Source organism: Rhipicephalus microplus, chromosome 1 (assembly GCF_043290135.1).
Source record: "Rhipicephalus microplus isolate Deutch F79 chromosome 1, USDA_Rmic, whole genome shotgun sequence".
Classification (NCBI taxonomy): Eukaryota; Metazoa; Arthropoda; class Arachnida; order Ixodida; family Ixodidae; genus Rhipicephalus; species Rhipicephalus microplus.
This window is the reverse complement of record NC_134700.1, coordinates 31,773,142-31,792,123: the sequence shown is the minus strand read 5'-3', so window position 1 is coordinate 31,792,123 and position 18,982 is coordinate 31,773,142. Positions and strand designations below refer to the sequence as shown.

Genomic DNA, 18,982 nt, shown 5'->3' with positions numbered 1-18,982 from the left:
CTGCGTTACTTGGGTAGGTGCACGTTAAAGAACTCCACTTGGTCAAAATTCCCAAAGCCTTCCACTATGGCATCCTTCTTAAACATATAAGTGAAATAAATTTCTCGAACAAAAATTCTTGACAATCACAGTTGATTCTTGAGCCTTACACTGAAGATTCACTGCTACTGGACTGTCCGCTAAATGTGGACAAGAGTCACGCAGGAGGGTCGGCGCTAATTACTTCTGAAAAGTTTCTCCGGATTCTTCAAGTTAATTGCGTAAATGTTAATGAATCAAAATGACACGCCATCTGGCTTTGTTTAAAAACCCATACAAAAGCGATTCTGGTTACAAACAATGTCGCTTCTTCAGCTAAAAGCATCACGACCAAGTTTTGCCAACAGTGCTTTTTTTTCTTCAGGCGCAAAGAAAATATATTGTTTCGCGACATCGGCAACAAAAGAGCATCATAGACAACGAAGATGATCAAAGTGACCGTGCTCGTGTTGTTGTTGCTGCTGTTCTTCCATCTTGGCTGCAGCTGCCTCTGACTTTCCCTGTATATTTTGTAAATATATTTATTTCGTTCATTTTCTCACCACTATAACATTTGGTGGTGGTGCGGGGTACAACACGATATAACGGAGCTTTGCAGTGCCCGACGCTTGGATTTTTCCACCATGGCAAACCAGGGACCGGCTCCCGCTGAGGCGACTACAACAACAACTGTTGTCCTTCCGCAGCTAAAAGATCCTGGCACGTTCTGTGGCACGGATGATGTCGACATCGAAGAATGGTTGCCGTTGTATGAACGTACAAATAAGAATTTCCGCTGGGATGAAACTCTTATGTTAGCCAATGTCCTGTTCAATTTGAAAAGAACAGCAAACGTGTGGTTGGAAGCTGGGATGTGTGCAAAGAAAAGATGTGCGCCCTTTTCGGCAAGTCTGTGGGTAGAAAGGCAGCGGCCAAGAAGGAGTTGGCATCTCGTGCGCAAACGCCATCAGAGTCCTACGTGACTTACATACAGGACGTGCTTGCCCTTTGCCGAAAAGCGGACAACGGTTTGAAAGAAACCGCAAACGTAGCTCACATATTGAAAGGCATTGCAGATGATGCATTCAACCTTCTCATGTGCAAGGACTGCAACACGGTCGATGCCATCATCGAGGAGTGCCAGCGTTTTGAGGCCGCAAAAAGTCGACGTATCGCCCATAATTTCACTTGACTACCAAACACAGCAGCAACCTGGTCGTGCGAAGGCACGCCTGGGCTACAGATGCCGTTAACTGTAGAGCACGTGACCAAGATCATCAGACGTGAACTTGAAGCTCTGTCTCCTGCGTCCACGTGCTCACATGTCTGTGACTCTAGCCCTCAGATGGTGCCACTGGTACATGCCATTGTGCGACAAGAGCTTTCCAATGCTGGACTGGCCTCCGAGTGCACTACAGCTCCTTCTCAGCCGATCTACCGTCGTTGGCCCCATGTTTCGTATGCTCAAAACCAAAACCTTCCGGCGCGCTTTGCAATCCAGCCGAGTGGAGGACTGCTGACGATCGCCCGATTTGTTTCAACTGCCACCGAATCGGACACGTGGCCCGCCTTTGTAACACTCGGTGGTATTGGCATCAGGCATCCTATGGGTACTCCCATCGGCCAGAGAGGGATCACGGACGCTTTCAAACTTGCCGGGAGTCACCTCAGGTCACCAGTGAAGACGTTTCTTCTATGCCGCCATATCGTCGTCGCTCTCCATCTCCGAATGCTCACCAGTCCCATTCACCGCTCTCCTGTCGCCCATCGTCTCGCTCGGCCCAAGTCGCCGACTGACCACCTGCCGCGGAAAAACTAGATGATGCAGCTCCCGGAGGTGATGCTGCATCGACCACTTGCCCGCCAAATCCTCTGACCATGCTGCCGACTCGAGGCAACCTTATTGACGTTGAAGTAGATGACACACCCGTTGTTGCACTGGTGGACACAGGGGCTCACATATCAGTGATGAATTAAGAACTTCGTTGCCACCTTAGGAAAGTTTCAACGCCACCCACAGTGCCACTTATCCAGGTCGCCGATGGTGGCACGTTTCCCGTGCTTGGAATGTGCTCCGCGCGCATAAGTGTGGCTGATCGCTCCACGACAGTGCTGTTTGCTGTGCCCGAGAAATGTTCCCATGAACTTATCCTCGGCATGGACTTTTTATCCGCCCACTCTGCCCTTATTGATTGTGGAACCAGCATGCTTCAACTTGATTTACCGTGTTACCATGACGACCCAACTCCAGTTCAACCCCGTCTGCGTTCTGCAGATCACGTTCGCCTAGCACCTCAAGCCGTTACTTACGTGAACCTGAGATCTGTCCCTCCTGTTCCCGATGGTGACTACATGTTGACACCTATTGCTGACGTTCTGCTGGCCAAAAATGTTGCCGTGCCTCACACACTTTTGACAGTCACGGGAAATACAGCATCTCTTCCGATCCTAAACTTCAGCTGGTGCGCTCAAGTTATCCCAGATGGTATGACTTTGGCAAAACTTTTTTCTATAGAGGCTGCCATTTCGGTGTTCGTTGCTGAATCTTCTTCGTCCTCTGCTCCGTTTTCATCCTCGAAGAGTGCAGCGGATGCCATCATCGACAAGATGATCGCTCCGGACCTTCTTCCAGCACAGACAGCTGACATGCGGCACCTGCTGAAATTCCACCGCGACATCTTTGATTTTGATGACCGCCCTTTGCGTCAGACATCATTTGTAACTCATAGGATTAACACCGGAGTTGCCAGCCCCATCCGACAACGTCCTTATCGCGTGTCTAATGCTGAGCGACAAGTTATCCAGCACGAAGTTGAAAAAATGCTCAAAAAAGACGTCATCGAACTTTCCTGCAGTCCATGGGCCTCGCTGGTCGTGCTAGTCAAGAAGAAGAATGGCAGCTGGCGCTTCTGCGTAGACTACCGTCACTTAAACAAAGTAACACGTAAGGACGTGTATCCACTGCCGCGGATTGACGATGCTCTCGACTGCCTACATGGGTCTGCCTACTTTTCATCTATCGACTTGCGATCAGGAAACTGGCAGATTTCTGTCAATCATCGAAACCGTGAGAAAACCGCATTCATCACATCGGATGGACTTTTCCAGTTCAAGGCTATACCATTCGGATTGTGTAATGCGCCAGCTACATTTGAAAGAATGATGGACTCTCTCCTGCGTGGATACAAATGGACCACGTGCCTGTGCTATCTCGATGACGTAAACGTATTTTCACCTACATTCGAAAGCCACCTTAGCCGCCTCACGGCTGTTCTTGAGGTTTTCCGGAAAGCAGGGCTTCAGCTCAACTCTTCCAGATGTCGCTTTGGCCGTCGGGAAATCACTGCGCTCAGCCACCTTGTCAGTGCTCGAGGCGTGCAACCTGATCCTGACAAAATTCGAGTTGTCAAAGATTTTCCCATACCACGTTCCGCAAAAGATGTACGGACTTTCATCGGCCTTTGTTCTTACTTTCGACGTTTCGTGAAGAATTTTGCTAACATTGCCTGACCACTTACGGAGCTACTGAAGAAGGACATGCCTTTTTATTCGAGTACTGACCGAACAACTGCCTTCAGCACCCTTACAACATTACTTACTTCCCCACCCATCTTGGCCCATCTCGACCCGTCAGCCCATACTGAAGTTCGTACCGATGCCAGCGGACATGGAATTGGTGCTGTTCTCGCCCAGCGGCAACGAGGACAAAATCGCGTCATTGCTTAAGCCAGTCGCCTCCTCTCTCCTTCGGAGAGCAAGTTTTCCATTACAGAGCGTGAGTGCCTCGCACTAGTCTGAGCAGTCGGAAAATTTCGACCATACTTGTTTGGCCGCATCTTTTCGGTAATTACAGATCACCATTCCTTGTGCTCGCTGTCGTCCCTTAAAGATCCAACAGAACGACTTGGCCGTTGGGCCTTGAAACTACGAGAATACAGCTTCGACGTGGAATACAAACCTGGCCTAATGCGCCAGGATTCCGACTGTCTATCCCGTTACCCCATAGACCCACCTGACCTTTCAGCACATGATTCTGACCCTTGTGTCTTCGCCATGTCGGCTTTCACCGACATACGCAAGGAACAGCTCAGCGATGTCCACTTTCGGTCTATTATGCAGAGTGTACGCTTGCCCCACGTAGACAGGTCGCTACACTTGTTCGTTCTACGCGATGGCATTCTTTACCGACGCAATACCAGCGCCGAGGGACCAGAGCTACTACTCGTAGTTCCTGCGACACTCTGTTCCACTGTACTTGAACAGCTTCACGACGCCCCAACCGCGGGACATCTCGGGGTCACGCGGTTGGGGCGTGACGCCGAGATGTCCTGCGCACGTATGATCGCGTGCGGCGTAAATTCTTCTGGCCAGGCCTTCACCGTTCTGTGCGCCAATACGTTGCTGCATGTGAGTTCTACCAGCGCTCCAAACATTCCACCTTGCCACCAGCTCGTCCGCTCCAACCAATAGACATACCCACCGTTCCCTTCTACCGCGTCGGTCTTGATCTCGTTGGACCATTTTCAACTTCTCTCACTGGAAACAAGTGGATAGCCGTAGCCACTGATTACGCCACAAGATACGCTATCACGCGAGCGCTACCGACAAGCTGTGCTACTGACGTCGCGGACTTTTTGCTTCATGACGTGATTCTTCACCATGGCGCTCCTCGACAGCTGCTGACTGATCGTGGTCTCTCATTTCTTTCAAAAGTAGTAAGTGACATCCTTCGCTCGTGTTCGACGCGTCACAAGCTCACTACGGCCTATCACTCACAAACAAATGGTCTTACCGAGCGCCTAAATCGAACATTGACAACGATGCTCTCAATGTACGTTTCCAAAGATCACCTTGATTGGGATAGTACTTTGCCTTATGTGACATTCGCGTACAATTCGTCACGACACGACACCACTGGCTTCTTCCCCTTCTATTTATTGTTCGGCCGCTATCCAGCGCTACCCTTCGAGACTCTTCTCCCATCAACGACGCAAACGGTTACAGAGTACGCCCGGGATGCCGCTGCTCGAGCTCAAGTGGCCCACCAAATTGCACGGGAACGTTTTCTTGGCTCGCAGCTCTCTCAGAAGGCCCGCTACGATAGCCATCATGGAGTAGTTTTCTACTCTCTAGGTTCATTGGTCCTTCTCTGGACACCATGCTGCCACGTTGGCCTCTCTTCGAAGCTCCTGTCTAGCTACTCGGGGCCTTACAAGGTTTTTTGCCGGCTTACCGATGTCACATACGAGATTGCTCCGTTGGACAGTAAGTCATTGTCGTCCGCCCCCGCTACTGACGTCGTCCACGTGACCCGCTTCAAACCGTACATATCCGCACATGACCCTACTCTTCTTTAGGCGCCGAGACGGTGCTGTCAGCAGCGGGGGGTAATATGTTACACGATATCGGCAACGAAAGAGCATCAGAGACGACGAAGATGATGAAAGCGACCGTGCTCGTTTTGTTGTTGCTGCTATTCTTCCATCTTGGCTGCAGCTGCCTCTGACTCTCCCTGTATACTTTGTAATTATATTTATTCCGTTCATTCTGTCACCCCTGTAACAATATGATGCAGCATTAATATATAGTACTGGCAGAAGCACCAGTGAGAGAAGAGAAGGAAGAGTGTTGTTGCTGCTCGCCATCGTTCCACTTAACAGCTGGTCGGCTTTACCTCGGCATTTCCTCAATGAAAGTCTACTTGGTTCACTGCTAAAGTCGTACTTACAAGTGGTGGAGAAAGCTGGATCCATTTTCCATGCTGAAACTCCACAACCGAGCTCTACTTTCGCCATCAACGATGTCCACCGGCGTTGCACAGCAGACAATTCCTACATCCCTGTCTGCCCACTGTAGCGGTGTCCCGAGAGAGCGAGACCCGGTCGTCTTCAGAGGCGCTGATCAGCAGGATCTCGAGGACTGGCTCTCTTTCTACGAGAAAGTAACCACCAATAATAAGTGGGACGAAAACAACAAATTTGGCCGCGTCCACTTTTACGTGACAGGAGTAGCAGAGCTTTGGTTCAATAACCAAGAAGCTGAGCTTACCGACTGGCCAATTTTAAGATCGCCTTCGCGGACGTGTTTGGCCGACCAACAGTGCGCACGCACCGCGCAGAACAGCGCTTGCGAGATCGCGCCCAACTGTCTTGAGAGGGTTTCACGCCCTAAATCGAGGACGTTGTGGGCCTCTCCCGTCGCTACAATTCCGACATTTTTGAAACAGCCAAGGTCAAACATATTATAAAGGGCATCAAAGATGATGCCTTCCACGCGCTGGTGGCGAAAGACCCGCGAACAGTTGCGGAAGGTATTCAGCACTTCGAAAACTACGATGAGATGCAAACACAGTGCATTTAAACGCGACGACCTGCTTTAGACATGACGACCATTGACCGTTCTTGCAATTTCACTGGAACAGGCAGCATGAACGCCGCAAATCCAAAAGTTCATCCAAGAGGAAGTGGCTCGCCAGTTGTCTATTGCGCCTTTCCTTTCAGCCATACTCACAAGCTGACCTCGTCGCTGCGCCAAACCATCGAAGAGCAAGTCTGCAAGGCACTCCTGCCCTCGCACCAGCCACCGCCTGTGTCCACTACCCTGGCTTACGCTGACGTCGTGCGAAGACCAGCACATGCGCCGTCAGCTGAACAGCAAACAGTCTGCTGAACAGCCAACACGCGTCCCTCCATTGCGGATGTCGAGACCAAAAGCACAATACGACAGCACCACTACACGACTCCTCAGAGGGAAGCCTGCAGAACTACAAAACCGCGTCCCCCTATTGCGGACCTCGGAACTGCCTACGAACACGTTCGCCGGCAGCCACACGCTGAAATCCTCCCTACAACGTCGAAGGCCTGCCGGGCATAACTAAAACCTGTGCACCTCATCTGTGCCATCCCCGCACCCAATAGAAGATTGACTTCTGAAATATAAGTCCTGCTCAACTCTTCCCACTTGCAGTGCCACTTTCCTTAAAGTACGTAAACTTGCTGACAAACGAATTAGACATGAAATGCTTAAATCAACATTGCCAGTGTTCCTTCGTGCTAGAATAGCCCCCAAGGTTATGACACTCTCTCTCACACCAGCCGCTACAAATCTAGATGAACACGACCAAATAACATGAAGAGATGTCCTCCTTGAGGCATCTCTTAAATTCACAGAAATCGCTCTCAATTACAGTGATAAGCAGGTAAAGAAACAGGTCGCTATGACCAACACCATTACCGCCACAACACTTCATCGAACGAAGAAATCACCTGATTAACAGAATTTGAACAGCATAAATATCAAACCATCATGACCACAAAAATTTATAAACTCAAACGAGGCCATGTGCCCAAACCCGCGTTCCCTGATATAGTTCCTTATCACTACAACACCCTCACCCAGGAAACCACTAACGGTACAAACGAGCACCCATCTAGGAACACACCCTGTGACACTGTGGTTGTAAACCTATCGGACACGAGCTTGTCACCTGACGAAGAAAAACTGCTATCTAAAGGACTAAGCTTCTGCCCGACCACAAAATATTTCGATGAATTCCACTTGCTCCTAGACCTCGACAACTTCACTCGAAGCTTGAGGTTGCGCAAATATTTCTTGGACAGGCCTTCTAACCAAGAAACAATCCACCGTCGTAAATCAAATGATTGGACACCGAACGGTAATCGAGACAAGTGCTTGGACCTTTATATCACCGCAGTACAGAAAGAAAGGAAATCGAGAAAACATGACAAAATCTGAAAAATAAGTATGAGAAATTCGGCATCTAGGACAGACATACCAATGAAACCCGCTGACAAAGCAGGAGCAATTGTAGTCCCTAATACAACCAACTACTTACAAGAAGCATACCGCCAACTAGACGACTCAAGATTTTACGAACGCCTCCCAGGTGATCCGACATACGAATACAAACGTATCGTATCAACAGAACTAAAGAAACTGTTGGAACCAACACTGACCACAAACTCATGCGAGCAGCATACTCTCATCCAGGTCGCTTCTACATCCTCCCAAAAATTCATAAACATGGTAACCAAGGTCGACCAATCATAACAGGCATCGGTACAATAACTGAACCCATATCAGGGTACGTGGACAAACTAATAAGCCACATTCCATGCACCCTCGCTTCGTACATAAAAGACACCACACATTTTCTTCGAAAAATTGCAGGTATGTGTGTGCCAAAAAACTCGTACTTGGTTACTCTTGATGTCTCTTCATTGTATACAAATATTCCTCACGATGACGGCATAGCTGCATTACAAAACATGTACACAAACCATAGACAATCTAACACCCCAGACTTCCCTGCCATCGCAACTTTGACCAGGATGGTCCTCGAATAATATTCATTCGAGTTTATTCAAGAGTATCTTCGACAAATCAGCGGGACTGCTATGGGCACCGAAATGGCACCTAATTATGCCAACATATTTATGGGAAAGCTAGAATCGGAATTTCTTGCACAAAGTTCCTTAAAACCAATGTTATACAGAAGATACATAGAAGACATCTTTCTTAATTGGACCCACAGCGAGGACGAACTTCTCAGCTTTATCGACATTTATAATGCTGTACATCCGAACTTAAACTTCAAACACATATACTCGCAAGTAACCGTAAGTTTTCTTGATGTTACCATAACGATAGAAGAACAGAAGCTCTCTACAACCCTATATCGCAAACCAACGGATCGACAACGATACCTCCATTACCAAAGCGATCACCCACGCCACTGTGAAAACAGTATTCCATATAGCCAGGCTCATCGCAATAAGTGAATATGCTCTAGGACGCTGACTTTGACAAGAGCTCACACAGGCTAAAACTTATGCTCGAGAAACAAAAATACCCCCCACATGTATTTAATGACGCTGTTCAAAAAGCGATAAAAGTAAAGTGTGAAGACTTACTTATGAAGCGACCCCCGCAAGAAGACCAAAAACGAACAAACCTTTGCTTGACTTACAGACAAAACTTTTCCAAGGTAAACGAAATTCTTAAACGACAATACAACATTCTGGAGCAAAGTGAACGTCTGAAACGCGCCTTCCCATCCGCTCCAGGCGTGGTAACGACCACGTACCCGACGACCACGTAACCTCAAAGACACACTTGTCAACTCTCAAATTAACACATCACCCCCAATAATTCATGCCGACCTTGTTTAAAGCCACGATGTCTTGTATGTAAGGCGATGCGAGAAACACACAAAACAACCAGCACACAATCCAAGTTTTCGATTAACATACGAGGAAACCTAACATGCGATTCCTATACTGTGGTATACCTACTCGAATGCAACGTGTGTGGTATGCAGTACATCGGACAAACAGAAACACCATTTCGGATTCGCTTCAATAATCACAGAGCCCATGCGAAATCAGCCCCAAGTCTACCTCTATAAAAATATCTCAATCTTCCTGACCATGCATTCAACAAACTATCAGTAACGCTGTTATAGGCGGAATTTAAATCAAATCGAGAACGTGAACAACGAGAGTCATACCTTATCCACCGATTTAATACCCTCGATAGAAGAATAGACAAGAGTCCTGGTACACTTGCAGCAATTAAAGCATTAAAAACAATAACGGCAATAATGAAAATAGTAACTGAGTGCATGGCACTGCAGCTGCGAAGGGGGCACTGGACAACTCAAAACAATTCCAAGTGTAACTACTCTACCTAAGTACAGCTGTCGTCTGTTTTCTGTTTTATTTTACTACCCAATCAATTGTGCCATGCATGACATGCCCAACAGCAACCCTGTGCACAGCCGGGAGTCCCCTACTGCACGCGTAATTAAGAAGCGGGCAAGGAATTCGCATTGGGCCCACTTACCAGCCTCTGCCACAATGCGCGGCACCCCTCTTTCTACGACGAAATGTTTACGGGGCGCCGAGTAGTTAAAGGCTTAAAACTTCCTAAAAAGCCCGCTTACCAGCCCCTGCCTCAATACGTGGCACCCCACTTTCTACGACGAAATGTTGACGGGCTCCTGGTAGGTGAAGTCTTACCACTTCCTAAAAAAGCTTTTTTGCCCCACACTGAACCGCCAGAGCCAGGAGGCGCCGTCTGGTCGGAAAGAATGCGTTAGTGAAAGAAAGCATACACAGACCGCTGACATCAGAAAGGTGAAGGGGAGAAAGGGGAGAGAGATGAAGGGGGAAGTGGAAAGAAGAGTGAAAGGGGGGTGCCCTAGCGGAGTCCACCTTATATTCTTTTTCTATTTTTTTCTGTTTTCCTTTTTTCTCTTCTTTTCCTGTTACTCTTTTTTCTTTTTTGCTTTTTTCTGTATTTTTCCTCCTTCCTTTCCCTCTGATTTGAGATTGTATAAAGCTGAGCACCAAGAAACTGTACCTTTATTTCTAATGAGGGCCAGACTCTAGGCCGAAACGTCGAAATAAACCACGTTGTGACCGCTCACGGAGGATCTACTGGACAATAAGTATATATATTTATATATATATATATATGTATATATACTTATATGTGCAAGCCATCTAACATTCTCTAAATCATGCACGGTGAATATGAGCACTGCTATTCCAACAAAGCATTATTTTCCTTAACCACTCCACTGAGCAAACAATGATGAGGTCCACATTTGAAGTCGCCATGCATGTCATATTATTTGGCAGAGTCTGAGATTTCAAATGTGGATTCTGAAAATGGTGACTATGAAATCCGTGAAACTGGAAAAAAACGAGCTTTTTATAGCTGCAGGGATGTCATATCATACTCCAAGTCATTTTGCTAAAAACGTTTTGACATCAGCAAGCATATTAGCACTCACAATTATCTGGCGTATACATGCATCAGTCATTGAACAAACTCTGCGTTGTCTAGTGACTACAACTATAAGCCCCTTCCAAATCTTCTAACGCTTTTTCGCAGGCCACCCATGTACTATGGCGAAGGTGGCCTAAGCAGTGTTTCTGCACCAGATTAGAACTAGACCAAAAAATTTTCGAACTACAAACCTTTCCCGATATCTACTTTTTTTCATGAAGGGGCTAGGTTTAGCGCGCAAGTTCTTGGCTTGCTTGCAAGATGCGTCTGACCAGATAAAGTGATAATGGCAAGCGCATGTTGCCCTCGCAACAACACCGGATATCTGTCGCATGTGGCGTTGCTATGGCAACTGACGTGGTCATGGCAAGAACTAAAGCTGGAAGCGTGCAAGCTCGACGTGCTGAGAGCTTGTAAACTTTCAGTTTTAGTTTCTAATGCTTCCTGACGTGCCATAACTGCAACAGGAAATTGATATTTCCCATGAAGTGTTGCCGGCTACGGCAACACATTTTTGTGTGGTAGTTCCGTCGTCTCACCGGTAAATATGTGCTGTAGTCAGCAGACTGACAGGCGCGCGGCGCTGTTACCTCAAATGGTCGATCGCGATTCGCGAGTGTCTTGGCCTAATGAGCAGCTATCTTACACTGCGGTTTAGGGTTAGGGTCTGCCCGCATAGATTGATTACGCAAAGTACAGGTGACTAAAGTGGTCTTCATTTCTCGCTCGAATTCGGGAAATTGACAAAATTTTGAGGCTGGTCGGGCATGTTGGCGCAGCGTGGCACAATTTCGGCAAATTCCATAGTTTCAGCATAGCTTGGTGCAAAGATAAGGAGTTTTATCAGATTGGCGCAATCAGCCCAGCTGTTGCACCTCTGCATTTGCGCATCACATAGCAAATTTCAGAATGTCTTTTTCGTATTTTCACGACACAGGCTCGATAAAATTTTCCACACCTTTGTATGCTAGGTCTAGGGCACCCACTGAAGAAAATGTACTTCATTTTTATTGAGTAGAAGCTAAGTAGAACCCCCCAGTACACGCCTTTGTACGTCGCTGTGTATGGCACAGGAAGTCCAGTAGAATCTCCACCCGAATTTCCTTCTTGCATGTTTTCTCTGTTACCAAGCATGATGTCGAGGTAAGAGAGGTGTTTTGGGGATTATGATAGTAAAGTTACTAAAATGCGAAAAATAGCTTTGCTCTTTAGCGTCCCATTAAAGAGAATGGAAGCGTACTTCACTCTACGACAGAACTGCCACAGAAATATAAACCTTTAGTTTTTTTAACATAAGGCTAACGTTTTACTGAATGAGGGCTGAAACCGCTTAAAATAAATTGGGAGCACTTTTTGAGCAGCGAAATTTCAATTTTGGAGCAGTTAGCAGCCTTTATTAGGTTGTTCTGGGAGCTTAAAATTCCAGTATTTGGAAACGTAGGGGCCCCAGTGCATATTTTAATTGGTTTATAGTACACATTACACTGACACAGTTATTGAAGGAAGTTTTTGAACAAAATATCTCTGGGTATGAACTACACTACCTTTTTACAAACTACGTGACCTATCTATCCCTACTGAAACGTTTCGTAAGATGCAGAGACCTCACATACGGAATTATTGGAATATGGAAGACGTATGATGCGGACTCTGCATAAGACGTATGATGCGGACTCCGCATAAGACGTATGATGCAGACTCCGCATCTTATGGAAAGACGTATCATGCGAAAATTACTGAAATGTGTGCATGTTACGTCTGAATCTAGTGCAAAGCAATATAATGTGTAAATTGAATAGACGTCCAGATCTTGAGTACATGCAATACTGTGTACAAATCACAATATTTCCTAAATGTGCATGATGAGGGATTGAATTATCGGCATCTTCCTAATTGTGATGCGGAAGCCAAATTACCTTTTAAAGAAAATACATTACAAAACAACTAAATTAACATGCTAGCGATCATAAATGATGGTTACATTGCAACACATTAATGCAGTGTTCCATGCAAGACTTAAAGAACCTATAAAGTTATTGTTATCAATAGAGAAGCATTAATATACACATCAGCCCTGCTACAATCAATATGTTTTTTATTTGTCTGTATGCTCCAGCTGTGAATAGTGACATTGCAGTGTTGATCGTACACAAATGAGGTGACTGCACCGCAATTTCACGAGCTCCACCTAAGCCACAGGATGGTGGCACAATGTAACAGCAATTTTAGAACGAAATGTTTAAACATAAATAATAATCATAGCACTGTGAAAGTGTGGCGCTGTGTTTATCTCATGAATGCCTTGTGGAGATCGGTGAAATGCTGCTTGAGGCTCCGGCACCACTGTAAATTTCGAAGGTTACTGCGATAGAACTTATGTGTCCTTCCTAGGCACCTGGAAATGAAAATATTTGGCACAAATAATGTCAGAGACACATGTTAGCACAATAGTTTACATGCACAAGAAATATAACACACAGAATGAAACTGAAAATTTAAGGCACACAATCCTTCATGTTATGCATATGTGAATAATAGAAGGAATGAGTGTATAAATTAGTTCTGCCACATCAAAAAAAAAAACAGCATGCTTATCACAGTGAAAATAACTAGGTTGTCACAATTTTCAATGGTAGAGATAATCGATTATTATGTCCTTATGAAATTATGATTTAAACGCTTCCAGCACAGTAAAACTTTAGGAACTGCAAGTGAAAGCTCTCAATGTTCATTTAATAGTGTGTGCATGTACATCTGCTGCCTTTACAATATACAGTTTGTGCACAAAATTGGCATCTTGAACAATTTTGAGAGTTAAACCTATGCAACTTATGAAGGTTAAAATCATCATGAAAGCAAGCAGGACCAGGCAGGTGCCATTAAAAATCTGTGCAAGCCAGATAACTATAACCGAACTGCACACATATAGAGGAGCAAGAGTAACAGAAATTCAGCTGCTGACCCGCATGACGCGGTATCAAACCCCGGCTCCATTTCCGATGGAGGCAGAAATGCTGTAGGCACCTGTGCTCAGATTTGGGTGTACGTTAAAGAACCCCAAGTGGTCGAAGTTTCCAGTGCCCTCTACTACGGCGTCTCTCATAATTATATAGTGGTTTTCGGACGTGAAACCCCACATATAAATCAAGAATAACAGAAATAAACTGCCAACAGAAAAGTTGGGTGCATCTGCTATCTGTAAGTGCTTACACCTTACTACATACAGCATGCTCATTCCATTTTAAATACCGATATTGTAAATAACTGCTCTATTAGGAATGTAAAAGGTAAGGTAGAACTGAACGACTCTACAAAAAGTGACCATATTATGAGATCACGTTTTTTTATAACAAAATTGACTAAGACTCTCAAATATCATTATGCAAGGAAAAATCTTCAAAAGAACAATCAAGTTTGAAGTCATAATTATTTATATGGCTACAATGACTATAACCAAGAAATCGGCCTCAACATGGCTAATCTTAGTTTTTAAGGCCTATGTTCACTAGACAATGAACTATACCACAAAAAGCACAGCGTTCAGGCAAAGCACCACACAAAAAAATAAATCAGTTCTTTTTGTTATTACCTACAATGCCTTTAAATTGGTATTTTTACATCTACTTTCCGCTTTTTATCTAAGTAACTGGTGTGAAACAAGTTAGCTGAAAATGCACTGTGCCTCCAAAACCTGTTGGTTGAATCTTAATTTTTAAAAAATGGTGAAGCTTGCACTAAATTAGGCTTCAGAAGCCTGGGAACAGCGAGACTACATGACTCTTAGGACTACTATAGTTACTTGTGTTTTCTTTCTGGGCCTAAGCATAAAGACAAGGGCTTAACTGAATTGCTGCTAACAAACAAATGCTTTCGAAATTGCCCGAGCGTCAAAGGATGCTCAGCCATTTATTGTTTTTCGCACTGGGCTATTCTACACCAAACACACAAACCATACTGCCTGGCGACTATCACAGATGTATAGTTTAAAAAATGATGGTAATTTACTCTTCTGAAAATAGTTATTTGCAGAAATGTTTTGAAGAGAAAATAGTAGTGGTCACGTGGGTACCTTCAGAATTTCGCAGAATGTCGTGCGGGTGTTATTTGTGAGAAAAATTTCAAAGTACCGCTTTTTCTTGCCATATCAAATTTGATCTACATATTAAGTAAAGATGCTTCTTAAAGTATTTGAAGTCAAGTAACATTAGTGCAAATTTTCTGCTACATAGGCTTTGAAGAATTCAGCCAAACTGTTTATTGTTTGCATTTCTTGTATGGCAATACTGCATTTTGTATAAATATTTGAGCCACAAATACTCACTGCACAGAAGTTATATCTTACGAAAAAAAATAATGTTAGGTCCACATTACAAATATCACTATATAATCGTTTTTGTCCACATTGAGATGCAATTTGAGCTGTGTGTTTGTCTAATTGAAAATTACTTTTATATGTAAGTTGAAAGCAAATAAACAGTTCTTGTTATATGGCAAGTGTTATCATTACAATTTTTGTTTAATTGAGGAAAATAATTTTTGAAGTCTCCTATTGAGAGCCATGGGGAACTTCGGAACCGAAGCTGTCGTACATCAAATGCAGAAAACAGCCATCATAGGAAAACTTCAAAAATTCATTTCTACTTTAAGACAAAGTGTAATCATATAACTTGCCATATAAAGAGAACTGCTTCCTTGCTTTTGATGTGGCGGAAAAATTGCACTAATATTACTGAGCTTCATGCACTACACACAATCACCTTTACTTAATACCAAGACCGAATTTGGTGTAGAAGAGGCAGTACTTTTGAAACACTTTACTTTTTACAAACAACACCCAGACGACATCCTGGGAAGTCCAGAAGGCACCAACGTGGCCTAATATTTTGTTCTCTGCGTTATACTTTAGCATTTTGCTGTTTTCAGAAAAATACAGTAAACGAGCACAAATTTTTTTTTCAAAACCCATTTAGGACGGTTGGCAAAATGGCTGGGATGTTTGATGCGTAATTGCCTCAGTGCCAGCATTTATTCTTCCGAAGCTCAAGCTATCACCTCTATGTTACTGCCTCCCTCACATACAATGCCTGCATAGGAAAGAAAAAGAAAGGCAGGTCCGACAAAGTTCACAAGGCAAGATATTTTCAAGTTGGATAAATTCATTACCATAAACAGCAGCAAAATAACATTCATTTTGAGTAGTCCAAGACACAAGCTATATACCAGCATACTAAGAGCCAAGCACAAACTTTTCAATTGAACATGTGTGGTGATAGACAGGAAGCACTTATTGCAAGACTGACCAGTCTGTAATTAACTAAATGAAGTACAATGCACTGTTCAATCCAACACCACATAGGCATCTTTGCTATAGCAAAGCCATGTGTCATTGATTCATGCACTAGATGGGACAATGCAAATGTAACAAAAAAGGTGAAGAAAGAAAACAAGGGGAAAAAAAGAAGAAAAGGGGGGATGCAAAGTAGGAGCAGTGTAGCACTACTTTTACTTTGCATTCCCCTTTTCTTTCTTCTTTTTTCTTCTTTTCTCTCATTTATCTTTTTTTTGCTTCCCTTACCCCCAACCTCCGACAGGAGAACACTTTGTATCAGCGCAACCTAACTTGAAAAGAAGCAAGGGCTGCACTCTTCTGCGTTATAGGTTTTTTTTTCAGACAAACATTTCCAACAGGCACACACGCCTATACCAAAAGATGATGTCATTACGGACCCCATTTAAACTAACACGCCAAGGATGACAAGGTGACTTCTAAAAAATAGGTCGTCCTATCGCAACATCGGCCAGCCTGTCTGAAGCATTTCTACTGTTCACCCTGATTACCCCACTAGATGTTTCCATCTGTCGACTCACATATTCATTTTGGATAACACTAAGACGAGCTTACATTGATGAATACGCACGAAAGTTTAGTGATGTATCATGTATCAGATTAAGCAACTCTGTTAAAAAATTATTTGTAGCTTGCTTCCAGGCTTTTTATACTGTAGCCTGAAACTTCGTAATGTCTTCTATGCACATGAACCAGATTGACAACGTAATGCTCAACATGCTTAAGAATACTGCGAGGAACAAGATAACGACAAAACGACCAGCCACCCAAAATTTTCGCTGTACATGTTTATAAAATGTTCATGTACCCCAAAAGAGGTGCTTATGATACAAGCCAAAAAAACCTACAAGTAGGGCCTTGGAGTCTTCTGGAAGTAGACGTGTTACATTTTTTCTCTAGAGGGCTTTACACCCATAAGTGAGGAACAAAACTCCTGTATAATGAAGAATGTTGGCAGCTATCAGTTATAGAAAAACCTAATGCAGCTAATCTTCCCCGACACATCTGTACATTTAGAGAGGTGACGTAGCTTCTGTGATTGTGGCAGTAACTCCAACAGGACCAGTGCGAAAATTGGCACTACTTGGCTAGGCAAATGTCCAAACATGCCTGCCCGACTCCCTCTAGCCATCCTGGCTGAATCTGACACATGATTTTTTAACTGCTGGCTGGACAAAAACAAAACCACTGAATCACTCGCAATACACAGCATGAAGTTCCTCTGGAGTGGTCAACTTCGTCTTCTGCGATGAAAGAGCAGCACAATGTACTGATAAGGCACTCCTTGCAATGGTTTTCAATGCCACACAGTGACCTTGATGTTCCTGTCGAAGAGAGCTTCGGGAGCTTGGAGGGTGCTTGCTATTTTCTGGGGGCTGCTGCCGCTTCTCGTTTTCTGCTCAAGGTCAACCGGCATAAAGTTGTAGACGAGGCTTTAAGAGTTGTACATAATTATATACAAATTTTCGCTGAACACACATTTCCTTGTGGCACACTGAGGAATTTCTTATAAAACTTAAGGCCTCGCATATGCAAACATTTACAATCGATCCGAACATGCACTCGACTCTAAAGAAGCAAGTTTGTTATGTAGTGTATATAAAGAAAGGTCATTCAGCACAACCACAACTACAGTTGCACATGAAAACGACATTTTACACGATCCTGTTTATTTACATGCTCCATTTTATTTTATTTACACGGTCCATTTTACACGGTCCTGTTTTACACGATTTGGTCTACATGAACTCTTGAACCAGTTACCATGTAGGTTGAAAGACACACACAGACTTTGAGACAAATCTAGTTTCCCGTGGAGCATCCTCTTGCACTATAACAACACATCTCAATCTATTTAGTTGGTCAGAACGAGGTGAAATCAGCTCGCACTTGAAAAGCACGGGCAGAAGGAATGCGCCTGCACCCTGTGCTTTCTGTACATTCTCCTTGAGGGTGCAGCTTTCACCTTATCCTTATGCAATTTCGCATTTATAACATTGTTCCCTGCATAATCTTTGTAGCGTGTGATACCGTGTGTGTGATAAGTGTGTGATACCGTCATGTGTATCCCATGTAATTTTTAAAAATAGAATACAAGATATCTTGATTCAAAAATAACAAAGTGCATCCAGCGCCATGTCCTGTAGCCATTCTTTAGGCAAGTGGCAGAATGATTTATTCTTCAAAACATATCTTACTTGTAACCACTACAAGAGCTAACTCGTACACTGGCACATTCTGTTTGCCTCTTCAGATTATAAGGTACCTGTTTTACACCAGAAAATCTTCAAGAAGAATAGAAGTGTTGTAATTGTGAAGAAAGAAAAGTAGAAGGAAAAAAAGATATTGATTGATTTGTGGGGTTTAACGTCCCAAAACCACCATATGATTATGAGAGACGCCCTAGTGGAGGGCTCCGGAAATTTTGACCACCTGGGGTTCTTTAACGAGCACCCAAATCTGAGTACACGGGCCTACAACATTTCTGCCTCCATCGGAAATGCAGCCGCCACAGCCGGGATTCGAACCCGGGACCTGCGGGTCAGCAGCCGAGTGCCTTAGCCACTAGACCACCGTGGCGGGGCAGGAAAAAAAAGATAACCTGCCCTGTACAGGGACCGAGCCTGCGAACTTCGAATACCATGTCCGATGCTCTATCAACTGAGCTACCATGGCGGCTATCCCTCTTCCATTTTGTACGGTATATATGTGCATTTATACATGGAAGAGTCAGTCAGCGCTGCCTGTTACCATTATGGCGAGTGTGGGACACCTTTTTTTTTGCCTACTGGCAATTACATT

General features: G+C 44.4%; 1 non-coding gene across 1 annotated transcript; it reads right to left on the bottom strand.

Annotated features, from left to right (window-relative positions):
- Positions 1-18,687: 18,687 nt before the first annotated feature.
- Positions 18,688-18,760, bottom strand: TRNAS-GCU (transfer RNA serine (anticodon GCU)). Its single transcript has one exon. It is a non-coding gene; the product is annotated as a tRNA-Ser (tRNA).
- Between the last annotated feature and the right edge of the window lie 222 nt (positions 18,761-18,982).